This window comes from Mesocricetus auratus, unplaced genomic scaffold, assembly GCF_017639785.1.
Source record: "Mesocricetus auratus isolate SY011 unplaced genomic scaffold, BCM_Maur_2.0 Super-Scaffold_15014, whole genome shotgun sequence".
NCBI classification, from domain to species: domain Eukaryota; kingdom Metazoa; phylum Chordata; class Mammalia; order Rodentia; family Cricetidae; genus Mesocricetus; species Mesocricetus auratus.
Genome location: NW_024429186.1, coordinates 58,879,897 through 58,901,369, shown reverse-complemented (window position 1 = coordinate 58,901,369; position 21,473 = coordinate 58,879,897). Strand labels below are relative to the sequence as shown.

At 38.1% G+C, this 21,473-nt stretch overlaps 1 protein-coding gene across 10 annotated transcripts in view; it reads left to right on the top strand.

Annotated features, from left to right (window-relative positions):
* The first annotated feature begins 470 nt into the window (after positions 1–470).
* Positions 471–21,473, top strand: part of Mipol1 (mirror-image polydactyly 1) — a 258,732-nt gene continuing 237,729 nt past the window's right edge. For 4 of the 10 annotated variants that reach the window (XM_040743050.1, XM_040743051.1, XM_040743052.1 and 1 more), the window contains exon 1: positions 485–609. The gene's annotated coding sequence lies outside the window, so the exon portion shown is untranslated. Of the gene's footprint in view, positions 610–751; positions 775–21,473 lie in introns of those variants that run through there. The other 6 variants (XM_013120827.3, XM_040743048.1, XM_040743057.1 and 3 more) reach the window with 3 other exon arrangements.

The window sequence follows — 21,473 nt, the reverse complement described above, 5'->3', positions numbered from 1 at the left end:
CACAATAAAACGTATCCTTGGCGTTCGGGTTTTTCTTTTAAACCCCGAGACTGAGCACTTTGAGAATGCACATAGTCTAGCACACACTCTCTGTAGTCCCGAAGTGAAAAAAGAAACGGCCATGAGCTTTAAAGCTTTTCTGAAAGGTTCTTTGGCCAGCGTGGAGGTCGCAGCACCCTCCTTCCTCCGCTCCCGCAAACCACACCCCACTGGTGGGAACCACAGTTTCTGCCCCGTGAGGATCGCCCATGCAACACACGCTCCCCTCCCCTGGCCAGACCAGAGTTTGCCTGGGCTGTGGTCCGCTACTCCCACGGAGCGCGCCCCGGGGTCCGCAGTCCTCCCCAGCCCCGCTCAGCACTCCTCACGGCCCCAAGCTCGCCGGAAGCCCCGCCCCAAGGGCGCCAGCGGGCTCGCGCATGCCCGGTGCGCGCAGCCTCGTCCCCGTGGGCCCGGCGGCGCGCCCGGGTCTCTTCCGCCCCGCCCCCTTTGGTCACTGCGGGGCGCGCGCAGCGGGCGCGCGGCGATTGGCTCCCTCGGGTGGCAGCGCCTCAGGCCGGAGAGACTGGGCGAGCGGAGCGGGCGCCGAGGGGTCCGGCGGCTCCCCAGGTAACGGCGTGGCCCCGGCGGGTTAGGGGAAGGGAGGGGAGTTAAGGGTGGGCTGGAGCCCGCCCGGGACTTCCGGCCGCGGTCCCGGGAGAGGCAGGAGAGCTGCGCGGGATTGGCCGGGAGCGTGCGGGCCACCCTCGAGGGCCCGCTTCGCCGCGTTCTCAGGTGACAGAGCTCCTTCTCCTTAGGTTTCGGCGGCACAGTCTTCAAAGTTAAGAGGCTGAACGTCGATCGATTCAAAAGTGTGGGTTGTTTTTCCGCCAAGCCCCGGCGAGTTAGGGTCTTTCGGTCGCCGCTGGAGGACCGAAGCGATGTGTAGTTCTCACCCTTGAAAGTGCGAGCAGAACTCCAGTGTTGCTCAACACGCGCGGAGCCTGCTCCAGTGGGATGCGGATGGAAGCAAACTCCGGTTTTTCTAACTGGAGGGTGACACCACCCAATAGTATTAGCGAAGTACTTGAAGCTCTATGGAAGAGCTGGCTAGACTACACATTCGCAGGATAGGAGAGGGTGGTAAAGAAAAAGAAACCACCTTTCTAAGAGGACAGGTCTTTGGGTGGGCTCCGCCGAGCATTTTTATGTGAGTCAATTCCCAGTGGCCCTGGACAAACATAGGATAGCTTTAACCAACTATTGCAAGTTACTCACTTTGTGAAGTGTCTTCTGTCTGGAAAGGATCTCACGCAAAACGACAGTTGCATAGTAATCATTCCATAGGCTGTCATCCCGTGCCTATTTGCCAGGAATTGCCTCCGTCAGGTTGTTCTAAGGCATGCCTGTGGACATTTTCTTGATTAATTTGATTAATGATTGGTTTTGGAGGGTTCAGATCACTTTGGGTGGCATGGCCGCTAGGCAGATGATCCTCAGTTGTATAAGAGAGCAAGCAGGGTTACTCCCTGGTCTCTGCTTCAATTCCTGTGTCCAGGTTCCAGCCTTGAGTTCCTTTGTAAGCTTCCTTGGGTGATAGAAAGACCCCCCCCCCCACTTTAGTCATGGTATTTATCAAAGCCAACAGAAACCAAACTATATTACACCCTATGGTAGTATGCCAGTAAAATGGGGCTTACTTTTTAAAAGTAAGATAATACGAATTGTTTCATTAGATAAAAGTAATGATGGCAAAACAAATATGAATAGGAGACTGACACACTTTTTCTTCAAAGACACACAGACTATGGAATAAAAATCTTTGCGTGATAACTTTAAAATGTTTAAGTCATGTGTACCACTCATTGCATTTTCATGATGTATATACTCTTTTATCTAGTACCAAGATGAAGAAACAACATAATAAGGGAGGGAGAAATCGATCATCCGGTTAAGAGCACAGACCCTGGCTTGATTCCCAGCATTTACATGGTGCACCAAGCATCTGTAACTGTAGTTCCAAGAAATCTGATGCCTTCTTCTGCCCTCTTAGCATGATTGCATGCGCTGTGTATGCTTGCAGTGCCAAGACATGCATGTGGTCAAAATACTAACTTACATAAAGTTAAAGGTTACATTTTTTTAAAACAGCATAATAGTATTTACATCCCAGAAAACCCCACTTGTGCCCTCTTTCCAATAGTAATCATTGCATTTGAGTTTACTTACATAGGAAACCAAGGGACTGAAACCGTTACAGCCTAATGGTCTCCTGGTTTATTATTTTGGCTGAGTACTTGGACTGGATTTGTGCTGTGGGCTGTAGTTTGCCAACCCCTGCTGAATTAAAAAGTGGCTGCTCAGTACCACTACAGCTTTTCCCTGCCTGTTATCTCGGTTAGCATTTATAGCGGACATCTTATGTTTTTAGGTGGTGAATTTAATACATATTAGAAGTATGTTGAGGCAACATTTAGTGTAATAATGAAAACTTCTTTGATTGTTAAGCAAACACAATTTAAGATAGGCCACACCTTCTGACACAATAAGAGTTTATATAAGCACTTTTAAAATAAATTCTAATGGATTGTCTGTTAGGCTAGGCAGCAGTAAGTAACAAATTACCAGTTACTAAAATCAGAAAAAAAAATTAGTGAAAGAAATAGCTCTTCGTGCGAGTTTAAAGAACAGAACTATAATTGCCAGGCGTTGGTGGCACATGCCTTTAATCCCAGCACTTGCGAGGCAGAGGCAGGCGGATCTCTGTGAGTTAGAGGCCAGCCTGGTCTACAGAGCTAGTTCCAAGACAGCCTCCAAAGCAATGCAGAGACATCCTGTCTCGAAAAACAAAATAAAAAAAAGAGCAGAACTATATTTTAGTTCTCTCTCACTTTTTATGTATTTATTTATAATTTTAAACAGGGCCTCTAATCCTGTCCTCTAGGTTAGCCTCAAACGAGCTAAGTTAAGGATGCCCTTAGTCCTGAGTCTCCTGTTTCTGACTCTGGAGAGTTGTATGCTAGTATTACAGATGTGTACTACTATCATTATTATTTTAAAGAAACAGGTCTCTCTGTGTTGCTCTGACTGGCCCTGAACTCTTGGCTTCAAGCCATCTTCCTGCCTTAGCCTACCAAGTAGCTGATACTACAGCTGTGGGCCACTGCACTTGTTTACTTAAATATGTTTGGGAATAATTAATTTCATGTCCTGAAATACTAACTTTAATCATAGCTTTATACCCTATTTTTTCCCTTGGGTTATAGTTTTTGCTATTTTTATTCTCCAATCTGGCAACATAAATTACTATTTTAAAGAGGTGACTGACTTGTTGCTTCACTAAAATGGGTGACTAATGGGGCAAATTTGCCATAGAACTGTTTTTGGCAGTTAGAGTAACCCTGGTTCTGATATTGCTAAAATGGAAAGTATTCTTTTGAATTTTATTCTATTTTGAATATACGTAAGTTTAGTTTTGTATTAGGTGACTTGTATATACACATTGAGATTGATTTCAGTGTGCTTGGATTTACAAGTTTTACAGGATTCATTTCCTTGCAGTCTATAACTCTAATGTTATTGTTTCTTTTGAAACATGCTAATATCTCTTTGATTTTTTTTTGACAATCTCTATTTAGTCCTTGACTGTCTTAGAAGTTGTTATGTAGATAGATCAGGCTGGTCTTGAAATCAGATTGCTCCTTCTGCCTCTGCTTTCCAAGTGCTAGGGTTAAAGGCGTGTACCATTGCACAGGGCTTCTTTGTAGTTTTATCTTAAGGATTTTGCTAATGAATTTTTAAAAATAAAAAAAATGATAATAACTTAAAAACTTTATTGTGAAATGTAATGCATATAGAGATAAATAAAATACAAAATATAGACATTTTTTGAACAAATGAATAATCATTAAAACTTGTTACAGATTTGTGTATGGCTATTTACAAAACGTGTCTGTACATGTAATATGGATTCATCAGTGGATGGATTGTTTTTTATGTGTCTTTTTTTTTTTTTTTTTTTTTTTTTTTGGTTTTTACAAGACAGGGTTTCTCCGCCTGCCTCTGCCTCCCAAATGCTGGGATTAAAGGCATACGCCATCACCGCCCGGCTTTATGTGTCTTATTAATGTTGTTGCTCAATTCTTTTTCATTAATGTTTTGTATATGTATGTCTCTATGTCTTAATAGTGATAATTGCTGGCAATTTGCTATATGTTAAAACTTTATAATAACGGAGTCTGTTTCTCCCTGGACACACACACACACACACACACACACACACACACACACACACCCCTACCTATTTTCTGAGGTCATGTTACTCAAAGTATTCTGGTTTATGGGTAATTATTTTCACGTAAGTGAGACATACTCTTTTTTCAGTGACTCAGTTCATCTTTAGTGATGCTTTTTGTTTTAAAACTTAGTCTGATTTTTTTTAAAACAACTTATTTTTGAAATAAGGTTTCTTGTTGAGAAGTTAAAAAATAGTATATACTGTCTCTGGCTTATAATCTTTCACCTTAAGATTTTTTTGGCTTTGGGATGGTGAGAAACTCAAATTTGTAATTTCAGTCTTTATTCAGGCTTGGTGTAAGCATGGTGAGATACTGTTATTCATGACACTGGGCAGTGGTAGCAAGCTGCAGTTCCTAGGTGGTATCAGGAGAACCAACAGCTGGTGGTCTTTGGTACATTGTGTTTAGCTGGATATTTGATAGCTTACGTGTATTCGATGCATTTTCGATACATTTATCAGGATGTAGTCCATCAGAAACCAAAGAACATCTTTCTAGAATTCTGTATTCTCCGTATATTTTTAATGTTAGCATGATATACTATGATTATAATGTACAAATATAATCTACTTCACTAAATAACTCACTAAATGTTTATATATAATATAATTTGCATATATAAGTTTATATTTATATAAACTATAAATACATTTTTAGTGAACTTTTTGTACTGTGTTATTTTGTAAGCTATAATACTTTAGCATTCTTTTGCTGCTTATGGTAAAGACTATAACATCCATTATGTGTCTCTTACATGGGCAGTGGTACGTGCTTGTATTTTAATATTTAAACAGCACTGCAGCATATATTCTTGTCCATATGCATCTTACCTTTTGTGAGAGGTTAGATTTCTGCAAAGAGAATTGTGAACTCAAAAAGGTTGCATATTTAAAGCTGTAATCCATGTTTGGGGACATTCTTATTTTTTTCTTTTAAATGGTGTAGTTTTTATAAAGTATAAATATTTCATTTAAACTTTTTAAGGCAAACTCCTTTCACACAAACAACCTTCATTGAAAATTAGTTGTACTGTATTTTATCTCCTTTTTTTCCCTGAACTTGTAGTTCAAACAAGAGAAACCTTAACACTGGCATTTATTTGTGAAAGTTGCTTACAAAAGTCCTGAATGTTTTCAGAGAGAACATAAAAACGGGCTATCAAAACACAATAATAAAATTGAATATGCTAACATCAGTCTTCTTGCTAGCACTATCAGCTGCTGAAATACAGTGTTTCAGTCACTTTACAATTTGAAGGACAAGACTTTCCATACCCAAGCCTATAGAAGAAAGTCAGGAATCTGAAGAATGGAGAATGGATGCAGAATAAAGACACTTCTAGACAGCAAGCCTCTGAAAATTCTTTGAAGTTATGTTCCATTAAAATAAAGCACCAAAACAAACAAGTAACAATGAAACAAAAACAAAACAAAACATCAGTGTTCTGTGAATGGCAGTTGTATAGCAGGCCAGAGAACAAGCAGTTTAGATCAGAGATTCTCCTAAGAAGGATACCCAGGCAATTAAGGTTATTTAAGAGATTTTTATAATCCTTAGGCCCCAAATATTCTTTGTTAGGCTTTTTATATTATGATTTTGATTTCTGGGTTTTTATCTTTTTATTGATCTGGTACTGATTGCTTGCTTTCAAGGAGAGGTTTTTTTTTTTTGTCTCCATTAAACTGTGAAGTATTTAAAAATTTTTAGAAATTAAAAAAATTACTTTTAATTATATTTTAAAAATATGATAGTCCCCCAGCACCTTTATCTATAATTTTATTTGATAAAGTTTATTACTTGAGATTAACATTAGAAAACATTAAGTGAAAAGCTTAAGAAATAATTCCTGTGTTAAAATAACTTTAAAAATAATTACTAAAAATATATACAAAGGTGAAAATTATGATAAATACAATATTTCCTCCTTCCAAACCTTCCCATACCCCCAACTCCACTCTCTTTCAAATATGTGATTTCTTTTTCTTTGTCACACACAAACACTCCCCCACCCACACACTCCTAAAAAAATAATACAACCTACTCAGTCTGTATAATATTACTTGTGTGTGTATATGTGTCCATTTGGTATTGGATAACCAGTTGGTATTCTCATCCCTGGGGAATACTATTTTTCCCACTGAGAGTTTCCTGTAGTTCTTAGTCTAGTGTTGATGCCTTCAGCCCCATCCTTGTAAGTATGTCTACTGGTCATATTTAGGCAGCCTTGTTGGGTGAGATTTGATAGGTGAAGTTTCTGATATTTCTAGGAGATACAATCTCACTGCAAACTCTCTGTTCCTCTGGCTTTTAAATCTTTCCCACTTTCCCAGTGTTCCTAGAGCCTTAGGGGCAGGAGTATTACAGATGTATCTGTTGAGACTGAGCTCAGCAGCTCTGCACTTTGGTTGGTTGTGGTTTTCTGTACTGGTCTGTGTTACAAAGAGAAGTTTCCTTGATGAAGGGTGAAAACTGTACTTCTCCGTGGGTGTAAGAACATATTTAGAATGCACTTAGGGATAATGTTGGTTTAATAACAGAGATTATAGAGTAACCTTTACTATAGTATACAATTCTGATTAATTTGTATTATTACTAGTTCTGTTAATATTTTATTGTACCTAATTTTTAAGTGCTCTGGATTGCATTGCTTAATTTTTAAAGTTCATCACAACTAAGTATGGTATTCAGTATTGCTTGTGGTTTCAGGTGTCTTCTTGAGCCTTGGAATTTATCTCTCTTACATAAGAAGAGACTTACATCCCCTTTTTAATGTGGAAGGCTCAAGTGTTGATGAGAGTCTTCCTTTTTGAATATATGAGTTTAATGTTATAGATTTTTCTCAGATATGTTACATGCATCTCACAGGTTTTAACACATCTGCCATTTTTGTCTATTTAAAAATATTTTAAGATTTCACTTTAACATCTTTTTAACCACGTTTACTAAAGGGTATTTCTAGGTTGTTCTGTTACTGATTTCTACTTTGAGTTGCAAGATAATACCTGTTTTTATGATTTTAGTTCTGACATACGTATTCAGACCTGTTTGGTGGATCAGAATAGGATCTATTTTGATAAATGTGCTGTATGCCTTTTAAAAGATTTTTGTTTTGTTTTTGCAAATGCAATTTAGATCAAGTCGGTGGATACTCCTGCCAGTCAGTTTTTTATGTCACTGGGACAAAATAGCTAAGAAAAAGCATGATTTATTTTGGCTCATGGCTTCAGTCCATGGCTACTGGCTCTATTGCAGGAGGGAGACAGAATTTCGTGTTGGAAGAGCATGATAAAGTACAGCTGCCAAGCTGATGGCAGCAGGGAAGCACAGAGACAGAGAGGTAAAGTCCTGCGTCCTGAGTGACCCACTTCCTCCATTCAGGCCCTTCCTCTGGAGGTCTCACAAATGATTCACCCTTTAAAGTCCATTCTTTGGCAACCAAGCCCTTAGTACATTTTACTTCAGGGGTGCATTAGGATTCAAACCATTGACAATGTTAAGAAGGCAACTGAATAGTAAAGAGGCTAGCAGTTTTTATTTGGTAGCTATTGCGATGGGAAAAGGAAAAAAGAATGAAAGTGGAGAGTCAGGCTCCATTTCAAATAGAGCAAAATGGAAATTATAGACAAGGAGCATGGTCAGGGTCAGTGGATGAAAATATCACCGTACTGGGAATTTTGGCTAAACCCACTGACCAGGATTATCAGAAGCAAATAAGGGGTCATGGGATTTTTAAGATGAGAAAACATCAAAACTGTTTAAGCAGAATTCTTGTTAAAACTAAACTATTCAAAGACAAACACAGAGGGCTAAGGTTGAAGCCTAATTGAGTGGAGGATTCTAAATTAAAGTCTTGTCTTTATCATTCACAGTATTAGCTTTTCTATAACTTGATTTGTTTGAGTACTTTACTGCTTTCTAAGAGTTTTGGTGAAACTTTCATCTTTAATTATGACTTTATTTGTCCTCTAAGTTATAAATTAAAAAAATATTTACAGTTTGGTGGTGCACATCTCTAATCCCAGCACTTAGAGGTGGAGGCAGGCAGATCTCCAAGTTCAAGGCCAGCCTGGTCCACAGAGTAAGTTCCAAGACAACCAGGGCTACAGACAGAAACCCAATCATGAAAAAACCAAAATTCTCTGTGTGTGTTGTTTTTGTTTACATATATGATTTGTTTATATATGATTTTATGTGTGTATATGTTTGTGCATTCACACACCTGTGTGTCGTGTGTCCTTTATTGGTCTCCACTTATTCTTTTGTGGCTGTGTTGTTCCCTCACCCTGGGCCTCCTGTTTACTCAGCTGGGTGAAGGTCAGCAAAACTAAACTGTCCTTTTGTCTCCGTCCACTTTGGGGCTTGGTTTTAGGCTTGCACCAGGATGTCCTACTTTATGTGGATGCTGGGATCCACATTCTGAACCTCATGACTACTCAGTGTCCTGACTGGTTTTGTGTGTCAGTTTGACACAAGCTAGAGTCATCAGAAAGGAGGGAGCCTCAGCTGGGGACATGCCTCCCTGAGATGCAGCTGTAAGGCATTTTTTCAATTAGTGATCACTAGTAGAGTGTCTAGCCCATTGTGGGTGGTGCCATCCCAGGGCATGTGGTCCTGTGTTTTATAAGAAGCAGACTGAGTAAGCCATGAGGAACAAACGAGAAAGCAGCATCCTCCATGGCTTCTGCATCACCTCCTCAGTTTCCAGCCCTGCTTGAGTTCCTGTCCTGACTTCCTTCAGGGATGAACAGCAATGTAGAAGTTTAAGTCAAATAAACCCTTTCCTCCTTCCTAACTTGCTGTTTTGTTACAACAAAGCTAACTGGAAACCCTGATATACTCAGCAAGTTCTTAACTACTGAACTGCCTTTCCAGCCTCTTTCATCAGTTTCCACTAAACGTGTGTGATATTTAGGATTGTTTATGTCTGGTCAGTTAATTGGATGCTTTAATATGTGTTAGTAGTGTTTTCCATTTTGCTTTGATTTATATATTTTGATTAATTTTTGAATCCCTTTCCTACTCTGTTACCTTATTCTGAGCAATATATAATTTAAAAATGATAATTTGTGAACTGTTTTCATCTTTGTGTGTTTTGTTATTGCGTATGTGCTATCAAGTGTGGCCAAAATTTCTGATTTTATGGTGAAGTACAAAGTACAAACATTTAAGTACTTATCACATTAATTGGAAACAGTTTTGCATTATTATTTTACTTTCTTAGATAGAATTTGGATTGTGGTTTCTTACATATATTATTTACATTAGAGTGCTAAAGTGGTTTTTTGCATTGTCTCAGTTATACCTATAATCTGAATTAAATTTAATTTTTTTCTGACAGACTTAAAGCAGCGTGTTTTAAAATTGGCTAATATTTTATTACTTTTATTGTCTTCAAATTTTAATGTAAATTGAAGCTACTTCCTTGATTTATGTCAAACAGCTTTTTGCCAGCATGAAAGCTGTGTTATAGCTTACAACATTCCAAAGCGGAACATTGTATTCACTGGCATGAGCTGGCACAGTGGGCAGGATTATAGTAATTCATTTGGGTAATGAATTGAAGCCTTGGAAGTTAATGTACAAGAAATACTGTCAGTTTTTACAATTATTTAATGAAACAATCTGGGTTTAGAATTTCAGTATCTTAATTTCTATTGTCTCTATTCCATTGTAATTATTAATTTTGATCTTTTCAGTTAAAGTCCATGGGTTAACTTTAAAGGGCTGTGTTTTGTTTGCTACCCATTTAGAATTACAATCTCATTTAAAACTATTTCATCATGCTAATTACTAATTACTTGGTTTCACAAATTCATGGTCTACATGTAAAATGTTCCTTAAAAAGTGGAGAAATTATTTTCCTAATTGAAAATTTGAAAACATTTTCTCCTAAAACGTGTTTGTAATTTTAAGAATTATTTTAGGAAAATCAAGAGACTGTGCTGTATACCTAGTAGTGACTAAAAATTTAGGCTACTCTTTAACATATATCACATTTACTATTAGTGGGGACATCAAAACCAGAAGATGTTTGTAGTAGTGCTCAGAATAGAAAACTGAGCTATTGCCATCCAGTAGCCTATTCAACAAACACTAAGTAAATGTTTGGAAAATCATGAAATATTCTGTAAAAAAATTAGTATTTGTAGAAATGGAGTGTGTGTGTGTGTGTGTGTGTGTTTGTGTAAAATAAAAGTCTAAAGATACAGTAAAATTCTAAAATCATTATTTTGTTAGTGAATGTAGTAGGTGCCCTTTCTATTTACCTTTTGGTATATTCTGGACTATATTTTCTAGATGAGATAGTGTTGAGGAAAGTGCCTAAAATTTCTATTTCTGTTAGTGTTCCTTTCATCAGTAATTGCTACAAAGTCACAAATACAGCATCATTTTATTTTTAGTAATCTGACTTTTGATTGTCTTTTAATGATTAAAATAAATATAGTGGTTATATATCTTCACTATAAATAATGATTTTTTACCCCTTCAAAATTCTCTAAATGACTTTCTGAAAATTATTAATGTAAGTGGTTTATTAAAGTATATTCCATTGTTTTTAAATTTGTAAAAGTGCCAGTAATTTTTAAAGATCTCTTTGTTATAACACTTTCCCTTCCCAGTTTCTACTTGCTCCCCACCTTGTTCTTGCTTTCTGTTGAATCTGAATCCCATTTCAAGTTCCTGCATGATGTTAAAGGAACATCTGTGAAGTGTATTGATAGTTCTTATGTACAGACTACAGCTTTCAGATCTTATTCATTGTCTCCTGAGAGCTTAGCTGTTGGCTTTTAGGATTCTCCTGGTTCATAGACACTCTCTTGCTACTGTGGTTTCCTGTACTTCTACATGAGTAGATACTGTATTCATGCAGCTATTAAAATCTCTGATGTTGTCTTCTAGTCTTTTACTAATTTTTTTTAGAAGGTGTTCTGTTTGTAGATCTGGCCGTTTTGTCTTAACCACATTCCATTTATTCAGTTTAATTTGCTGGCCTGTCCAACATTTTTGACAATTAGACACAATGTCATTGCCATCAGCAAAGCTCATTTTCAAGGGCAGAACAAAATAGTTAAAAAAAAAAGCAACAGCAACAAAAAATCCAAAGCATTTCCCATCATTTCAAGTTTTATAATTTTCTATTGACCCCTATTCGTATTTATCCATGGTGACATATGGCCTGTGGGTCCAGGTTCAGTTCATCTGTAAGTGTTATTCTTTTAGAAGTTAGGTATAGCTAAATGTTTTTAAGACTTGTGATTATGGATGTTGGCTGCTTTGGCTGGTTGTAAAAGAAAAAGTGGTCTTTTGTTTTGTTTTTGCTTGTAAGAGAAAAAAGTTGCCAGTACTTCTTGTCTTGGAAATTTTACTGATTTGTGAAATTTGGAATTTTATTTTATTTTATTTTTTGATTTCCTAAAACAGGATAAGGAAGTGATTCGATAAAAGCAACTGGCTTAAAAAAAAAAAAGATAAACCAGCCAGGCAATGGTGGTACATGCCATTAATCTCAGCACTCTAGAGGCAGGTGGATCTCTGGGTTCAAGGCCAGAGATTAAATTTGTTCTAGTAAGTGACTAAGTAAAAGAAAGTTTGTTCAACTAACAACTTGTGGGTTATTTAAAATTTGTTGTGTAAGAGAAGCATAGATCTAGACAACCTATAAGGCATCTGCCTCAGTTTTCTCTTATTGTGACATCTGTAACAAAAATCCACAAATTTGTGGCTTAAAACAACATAAATTTGCTATCTTAGGATTTTCAAGGGTATGTGTGAAATGAAGGTGTTGGTAGCACTTTGTTGTTTTTTCCGTATAACCTAAGGGAAAGTCTGTCTTCTTGACTGTTCCTGTTTGTTAGAGACTGCTTGATAACCAAATGAAATGATCCATTTCCTTCAAGTTGTCATCATTTAACACAGTCTTTTATATTCAGTTCTTTGAATTTTTTTCAGTATAGCTAATTATTTCATCTAATCAGTAGTGGAACAGAACAAAGACATCCAAGTTGTAGAACCTGTCTGTTTCTATAGAGCATGTGATCATGTGCATACTTGTGCCACAGTTCATATGAGCTGGTCAGAGGACAACTTGTGCAGAAGTCAGTTCTCGCCTTCCACCATGTGCTTCTGGAAATAGAATTTAGATCCACAGGCTTAGGGGCAAGTGGCTACCCACTGAGCCATCCTGCAGCTGTCCTGTTATTTTTATGTAAATTTGACATAAGCTGGAGTTACTTGGGAAAAGGGAACCTCGGTTGATATTGACCTGAGGGCAAGTCTGTGGTGCATTTTCTTCATTAGTGATTAATATGAGAGGACCCAGCAGATTGAGTGACGCCATTCATGGGCAGATGGTCCTGGAGTATATAAGAAAGCAGGCTGAGCAAACCTTGAGGAACAACCAAGTAAGCAGCACTCCTACATGGTCTGTGCATCAGCTCCTAACTCCCAAATTCCTTCCCTGACTCCCCTGGATGATAGACTGAACTATAAGATGAAATATAAACACTGTCTTCCATGCTTTTGACCATGGTGTTTTATTATAGCAATAGAAACCCTGAGACATAGGCCTATGACTTGTTCTTTTATAACAACTCTCTTGTGAGAACCAAAGAAGTCCATTCTTTCAGAGGTCATTTTTCTCAGTGATCTGATTCCATCTCACTAGGCTCTGCCCTGTCTAGGTTCCAAGTCTCTAGGACATGAGCCACTAGATGCACACTCTCGTCACAGCAGAGAGCACAGGCTTGTCATGCCAATGCAGAATTTTCAGATGTTGAAAGAGTTGAAGAATGGAAGCTAACTGAATGCCTTTAAGGATGAGCCTTGAAACTGATTTTTATTACTTCTGCCCACACCGGCTCTAACTGTTGGCCCAAGCATAGAATGGTTGTGATTATAACTTAGCCAGCCTTTGAGTAACTGGTGGTTAGATTTCACCATGGTGGTGCTTATTCTTTGATTTTCAACTCCATGAGATTTAGAATCACCCTGAAAACACACCTTTGGACATGTAGATAAGGATAGTTCCAGAAAGATTTAACTAAGGAGGGAAGATCCACCTGGAAAATGGGCAGTACCACTCCATGCTCTGTGGGTTTTGCTTTGGTCTGATCTTCCTTTCCTGTTCCTCCATTCTTACCTTTTTAAATGGAAATGTTTTCTTGATACCACCATGTGTGTGTACATTTAGTATACTTGATACACACACACACACACACACACACACACACAGAGTCTTCTATCACATGCTTTCTCAGTGGATATATTGATACTAATGTACATTCATAAACATTAATATTTCAAGTTTACTATACAAAAAATTCACTTCATAGCCTAGTAGACAAATGAGTAGTAATATATTTGAATCAACAACATAAAGATAGTGCAGATAAAATCTCAATTAAATTTTGAATGAATGTGGAAATTAAACTAATAAAAATATGTTACTGTTACTACTGCTAATTTAAGTCTTTATGCTGGTAACTGGTTTTAGTGTGCTTTTATTGAGTTATAATATACATAGTTTTTGATCATGATAAAATTACTGAGTTTTCATGACCCCTGTGCAAGATCAAGCCAGACTAAATCCCAGTGTGGAGAGGATTTAGTCTGGAGAGGAGGCAGGAACATGAAGTCCTACCACTAAAGGCCCCATCTATGGGCAGTACAAATTAAGACTTGATGGATGAAAAATAAAAAGACACTATGTTGGGTAGGTATGGAAGGAAGGTAGACTAGGAAAAGGTGAACATGACCAAAAGACATTGTACAAAATCTCCCAATATTAATAAATTAATAATTTATAGTACTATTATACATAGTATTAATAATAATAAAAAGAAAAAATGTATTTGCCTTGAATTTTAGTTTTATTTCTGGTTAATATTTTGGCATTGTTTTAAAGTGTTTGTAGCAGAATTATTAATGTCCCCTGATATCATTTATATATTGAGTGTGGAAAAGTGCAAGAAACTGTAGAAACGTGAATGGGTGGTTCCAAGAAGTAGGCCAGGAGTATGAAAGAATTGAATAATTTGAAGGAGAGTGCATGGAATTGGAGTGAAATAAGCTATACTTAAACAGATATTTTCTCTTATGTGTGAAACTTAGGTGTAAACACATGGAAAGATATATTTACAAATGTTATATGATGTTGTTGTGTGGCATTATTCCCGTGGAAATGTAAACAGTTAGGAAACTGACCATAGACCAAAGTAAGGATAACACCAAATCTAACTTGGTGAGCCAGTGAGTTTTATTGGAGTTGCTTACAGGACCAGAATTGACTCAAAGACAGCTGCATCACTGAAATCCACCCTAGTGTGGGAGACAGCTCACAAAAGCGAGTTCACCCAGCACTGAGGCACACTGCACAGACTGCAGGCAGCTCCATGGTGCTGAGTGTCTTCCAGACAGCTCTGCTGGTCTCTGCTTCTCCCTGGGAGCTCAGCTTGTCTGAGACTTAACACCTTACTGTTCATGTATGGTTGGAGGAGTGAGTCTGGTCAATCTCATGGACTTCCTGAAATTATTGAGTTGTTTATTTCTTGAAGTTACTGAGCTTCCCTGTGGGATGGCCTGTTGTTACACCTCCCCTTAGAACACCATACTGTGTGTTGTTTCACTTCCTTTTAATATACTGTTTTTGGTGAATTTCCCTCTAAGATGGAAATCTGTCCTTTTTAAAAAATTAGATTTATTTTATTGTATGTGTTTTGCTTGCTTGTATGTATGTGCCCCACATGCATGCTGGTGTGCCTGCAGACACTAGAAGAGGTAGTCTTAGCCCATGGAACTGGAGTTACGGGAGGTTGTGAGTAACCATGTCACCATGTGGGTCCTGGGAATTGAACCCAGGTCCTCTGTAAGAGCCTCAAATGTTCTTAACTCCTGAGCCAAGCTCCAGCCCAAAGATTTAATCTTGGAGGAAACTGCTACCCACAGATATGAAAATAGAAGGGACAAGAAGAAACATTACCTATTTATCTCAGTACTTGAAAAAAGCATTTCTGAAAAAATATTTTTATATTTGGGGTATGTGTGTGTTTCTGTGTGTGGGTAGGTACATGTCAGTGAAGTGCTGGTGGATCACTCAGGAGCTGGAATTACAGGCAGCCTTGTGTTGCCTAATGTGGGTGCTAGAAATTGAACTATATCTTCTGCAAGAGAGGTGCATGCCATTAACTGCCAACTCATCTATTTAACTCCTGAAATTAAAAAAAGAAAACAAAACCTGTTTCTTTGTTCCACTTTGCACTATTAAACCAACAGTTCTTGGAAATCACATTCATGGATTTCAAATTTTTGAAATAATTAACTTGAAAGTGACATGCATTATTTTCTAAATTCTAAATGAGTAAAATGACATATGTGGGAGATATTACTAAATGTTTTAATAAAGGGTAACGTATGAAATGTATTTCTAATTTTTCCAGAGACCTGGATTAGAGGGTGTTGCCCTTGATGACTGTTATCTGCTCATACTGATCATAAGGCCTAATGATTTGCCTGCATTTAATTTGAACACAACTGACATTTTGTAATGATGCATGTTATCTTTTCTTTCTGTTTTCTTTTATATGTCTCAATAAAGTCATATTTACTGTAAAGGAATTTGTTTTGTTGTAATAATAAGGAGATTTATAAATGTTGAAAAAATGTAAATAGCCATGAGTTTTTTTATTTGTTCTACTATGGCGGGGACGGTCTTTAATGTTTCACCATCCATAGATAATTTGACTATTTTTAAGATACTTGCTATAAGATTGTTATCCTTTTGGAATGCATAGGTTATTCCAAATAGCTGCATGTTACATTTTATCAGATACTAACTTCTCTGCACAGGATTCCTCCATCATTTGATTTTCTTCTTCAATGTCAGTGTAACACATTACTTTTTAAATATTAAGCCTAATATAGAAGGAATATAGCTTGGCCACAATTTGTTGTTTTTCTTATATTGCTGGCTTTGTCACTATTATTTTGTGAATGATTTTTGCACTTGTACTTGTTAGAAATTCTCTTCTAATTCAAATTTCATGTATTATTATAGTCACCATCAAAATTTTTTTTTGTCCTTCATAGGGGAGCAGGAAGTTTGAGTTGGGGGAAGAATAGAGAACAGCATGAGAGATAGCATAATAGAGGGAGTCATTATAGGTTTGAGGAGAGATTTGGCACTAATGAGATTTCCAGAGATCTACAAGGATGACAGTAACTGGCAATCTAAGCAATAGTGGAGAGGCTGCCTTAAATGTCCTTCCCTAATAACGATATTGATCACTACCTTGTATGCCATCCTAGAGCCTTCATCCAGTGGCTGATGGAAGCAGAGGCAGACACCACAGCTAAACACTGTACTGAACTCCTGGGACCCAGTTGCAGAGAGGGAGGAGTGATGAGCAAAGGGGTCAAGACCAGTCTGGTGAAACCCACAGAAACAGCTGACCTGAACAAGGGGGAGATCATGGACCTCAGACTGATGGCTGAGAGGCCAGCATGGGACTGAACCAGACCCCCTGAATGTGGATGTCAGTGAGGACATCTCAGCAGTCTTTGGGGCTTCTGGTAATAGATCAATATTTATCCCTGGCATCTGAATGGACTTGGGGAGCCAATTCCACGTGGATGGTTGCTCTCTCAGTCTGGACACCTGGGGGAGGGCCTAGGCCCTGCCCTGGATGATATGACAGACTTTGGAGATCCCTGCGGAGTGGAGTAGGAATTGGGTAGGGGGTTGGGGTGGTTGGTAGGGGGGGAGGGAGAGGGAGCTGGGATTGACATGTGAAGCAAGTTTGTTTCTAATTTAAATAATAAAAAAGAAAAAAAGGTTTTTTTTGTCCTTGTAAAGATTTTGCTGTTGATTTTTAGTTTAGAAGTTCTTTAGGCAAGGGGCAGCAGAGATGGCACAGCAGTTAAGAGCATGTACTCTTGCTGAAGACCTGAGTTCAGTTCCCAGCACTTATGTCAGAAGGCTCTCTTCTGGGCATCTCTCCTGCCCCTTGTCCATTCTGTTAGTTAGTGACATTTTATAGGGAGGATTTGTAACCATTGATGTTAAAAAATATCAATAACCAATGATTATTGATTCCTTTTGTTGTTGTTGTTTTTGGTGGTGGTGTGTGTGTCTGCTTCCTCTCTTTTGATTCTGGTGGTATGGGATTATTCCCTGTGTTTTCTTGGATATACCTAACCTCTTTCTCCTAGCTTCTTATGTAGGACTGGATTTGTAAATAGGTATTATTTATGTTTAGGCTTATCATGGAGTGCCTTACTTACTTCCTCCATTTATAATGGCTGGTTTTTTTTTTTTTTTTTTTTTTTTTTTAGGTATACTAGTCTTGGCTGATATCTGTGGTCTCTTAGTGTCTACTGCACACATCTCCAGGCCCTTTTGGCACTTAGTGCTCCATTGAGAAGTCAGCTGTAATTTTGATAGATCTGCCTTTATATGTTACTTGGTCTTTTTCCCTTTTAGCTTTTAATATTCTTTCTTTGTTCAGTATGTTTAGTGCTTTGATTAATGTATGCTGAGGAGATTTTCTTTTCTGATCTACTCTATTTGGTGTTCTTTATGCTTCTGGTATATTGATAAATGTCTCCTTCTTTAGGGAAATTTTCTTGTAAGATTTTTCTTTAATATTTTCTGTTCCTTTGACTTGGGATTCTTCTCCTTCTTCTGTTCCTGTTATTCTTAGATTTGGCTTTATCATAGTGTCCCAGATTTCCTAGATGTTTTGTGCCAGGAGTTTTTTTGGTTTTTGTCTTTTGATTTAACGTTTTCTTTGACCTGTATATGTTTCTTCCATCTTGTCTCCAATGCCTGACATTCTCTCTTCCATTTCTTATATTGTTTGTGGAGCTTGCCTCTGGGTTCCTGTTTGAGTGTCTAAATCTTCCATTTCCAGATTTTTCTCAGTTTGAGTTTCCTTTATAATATATTCCTATATTTCACTTATAGGTCATCAGCAGTTTTATTTATTTCCTTCTATTGTTTGTGTTTTCATAGATTTCTTTAAAGGGCCTCTATCATGTTTCATAAAGGCGTTTTAAGTTGTTTTTATTTTGCTTGGTTTATGTTGGAATATTCAGGGCTTTTATGGTAAGAGTTGCTGGGCTGTAGTGGTGACACATTGTCCTGCCTGTTATTGATTGTGTTTTTATGCTGACATCTAGGCAGCTAGGATTGGGAAAATTGTAATTCTAGGTGCTGATGTCTGGTCTTGTCTTCATTGTGTGGGTGTTTTGTTCTTGGTTTCTGTTTTCTCTCTGATTCTTAGGAGTGTGTAGTGACTGAGTTTCTAGGCGTGAAATTCTTTTGGGGTTCTGATTAGGTGTAGCCCCCAGGAAACCGACACTTAGAGGTAGGAATGGGTTGAGAAGACTGAGGGCATTCAAAGGAGAAAGAAATCAGAGTGTTTCACCAGGATCTGCCTAGTTCATCCCCTGGAAATGGGGGCAGAGAGTGAGGAGAAGCTACAGAAGAAGGTCTACAACAGAGCTGGAGATGAGACTGGAGAATTGGATTTGGAGGAGCTAAGGGAAAGGCGAAGATTGGCAGTTGGCATGCCTGTTTCATTGATCAAAGTAGTCTGTGGGATTCCCAGGGGATTCCTGCTGGAGTTGGGAGTTAGGATAAAGCAATGAGTGGGTAAAGGACAGTTAGAAGGAGAAGATCTGTGGGATCTACTGGTGATGGAGGTGGGGGGGTGTACCTCAGCAGGTGGTCTGCTGCAGAGCTGTGGTTGAGACTGGGGCATTTGATTTGGAGAAGCTGAGGGAGAGATGCAGATCTATAACTAGCTTACCTGTTTCCCTGCCCAAAGTCAGAAATATAATTTTTTAAATACTTAATATACTAATATACCAATGATGCATCATTATTGTATTACAATTGGGCTGTTAATCTTGTCATTTCATCCACAATTAGCTGGTCCATTTATATGATGATCCGGAGGAAGCTGTTCTTTGTACAGTTTCAGAGAAAGGCCTTTTGAGAAGTATGCAAGTTCTTTCTCAGTGTTTACAGTCTTACTCACTTTTAACATTTTCATCATTCATAATATTTATTTTCTTAAAATTAGTGGGAACTGGTATACTTTTGTTTTATTCTGAATTGTTCTTTGTTGTTGTTTGGTTGGTGTAGTGTTCAACTTGACAGAATCTAGAATCACCCCTAGACCTCTGGGCAGGCCTGTAGGGGTTTCCTAAGAGAGGAGAGCCAAGTTATATAACAACAAAACAGCTGACAGCATGCTGGTGAAGATGTGCCAGGAAGAAGGGACCCTCATTTCTTTTGATGGGCTTACAAATTGGCACAGCTGCTATGGAAATCGGTGTGGAGAATTCTCAAAAAAAAAAAAAACCTAAAAATAAATCTAGCATATGAGCCCGCTATACCACTTCTTTGTTTATGTTCAAAGGACACAACATCCTATTCACTCTACTCCAGACATGCTTGTAGCCATGTTCATTGTCACTCTAGTCACATAGCTAGGAAATGGAATCAACCTAAATACTGTTCAGATGATGATGGATAATAAAAACATATGATACATTTACACTATGGAATAGTATTCAGTTGTAAAGAAAAATGAAATAATGAACCTTGGAGGTAAATGGAACTAGAAAATATATTGAATGATGGAACTCAGATCCAGAAAGACAAACATCACATATTATGATTTGTGATTTTTAGTTCCAAATCTTCAAAGTGAATATATAACCTATAGAGTAACCAAAGAAACCAGGAGAGTAAAAAAGAGGAGGTGGGACATGAGTGAAAGGAATAGCAGGATGCATGTAATTTGTAATTGGGTAAAATGGGAGTGAGGCTTTACCTGGGGAGGGTGAAAGGAGGTCAATACAGAAGGAAAAAAGGGAGGAGAATACAACAACATTCTAAGGATGCCTGTAGAAATCATAAGGAATCATACTATTATTTACCAAGAGTTACATGCAATATATCTATATCTATATATAACTATATCTGTGTGTATACATAGACATGTAAAGGGAAACCTTTTTCTTTAGAGAAGCCTTCCCGCCAGCCTGGTTCTAGAGCTGCATCAGTCCCAAATAAACACACAGGAGGCTATATTAATTATGAAGCTGTTGGCCTTGATTGTTTCTTACTGGCTAGCTCTGACTTAAGTAATTACCCCATAATTGTTAATCTAAGCATTTCTCTTACCGGAGAACTTTCCGGGCTTCCTATCCCATGCGTTACATCTTGGCTCTCTGTGTTTCTCCTTCCCAGAGTCCTGATCATCTAGTCCCACCTATCTTGGTTCTCTATTGGCCAACAGTGTTTTATTGACATATACACAGGACGTCCCCAACATAGACATATACATAATTTTAAATTAAGTTATCCTGCTTAGACTGACATTGCTTTCTCCAAGAGCCATAAGACTGTCAATGAACCACAGCAATGATCAGCATGGCACCATAACCCTAAGGGTACAGTAATGTTATTCATATCTTGGTGGTAACCATCTAATTGGGTTTACGGCCTTCTCAACAGAAGAAAAGCATGCCTGGTACTGGCCATCTACCTGGGGAGAGTGAGCAAATGGATCTTGGGGGAGAGCCTACTGCCAATATTTAGTAAACTAGCATGATTCCTAACTGCATTCTAAATAGTTATCTTTATATCCACAGATAAGTAAGACTTTTACCCTCATCAAAGGAGTTTCTCTTTGCAACAGACAGATCATTACAGAAAAACAGAACTAGTCAAAATGTAGAGAACAGATGATCTTAGGCTTCCTAGACTCATTTGTAAACATCTACAACACAGCTTTAGTATCCAAGGCTCAGAAAACATCACAGAAGAGTGGTTTCTGAAAAGATTATAGGAGTTACATAACCAGGAAGCTACTGTGAGATTAGATCTCCTAGAAATATCAGGGAAGCTTCACCTCAACAACATGGCTGTCCAAACAAGACATGGAGAAGTACAATACCCATAAACATACTAACATGGAAGGTGGAAATCTCATGGATCCCCACCCATAGACCCTGAACTACAGGCAACTAGGGAATAATAGTCTTCCCCAGGGACGAGCCCATTAATTGGTTATCCAATATTTAGTGGTCAGTCTTGACATTATACGCATACAAATAACACTAAAGGTCTGAAATATACACATACATATATTTGTGGGGTAGAGGTGAGGTACTGGAGGGAAGAAA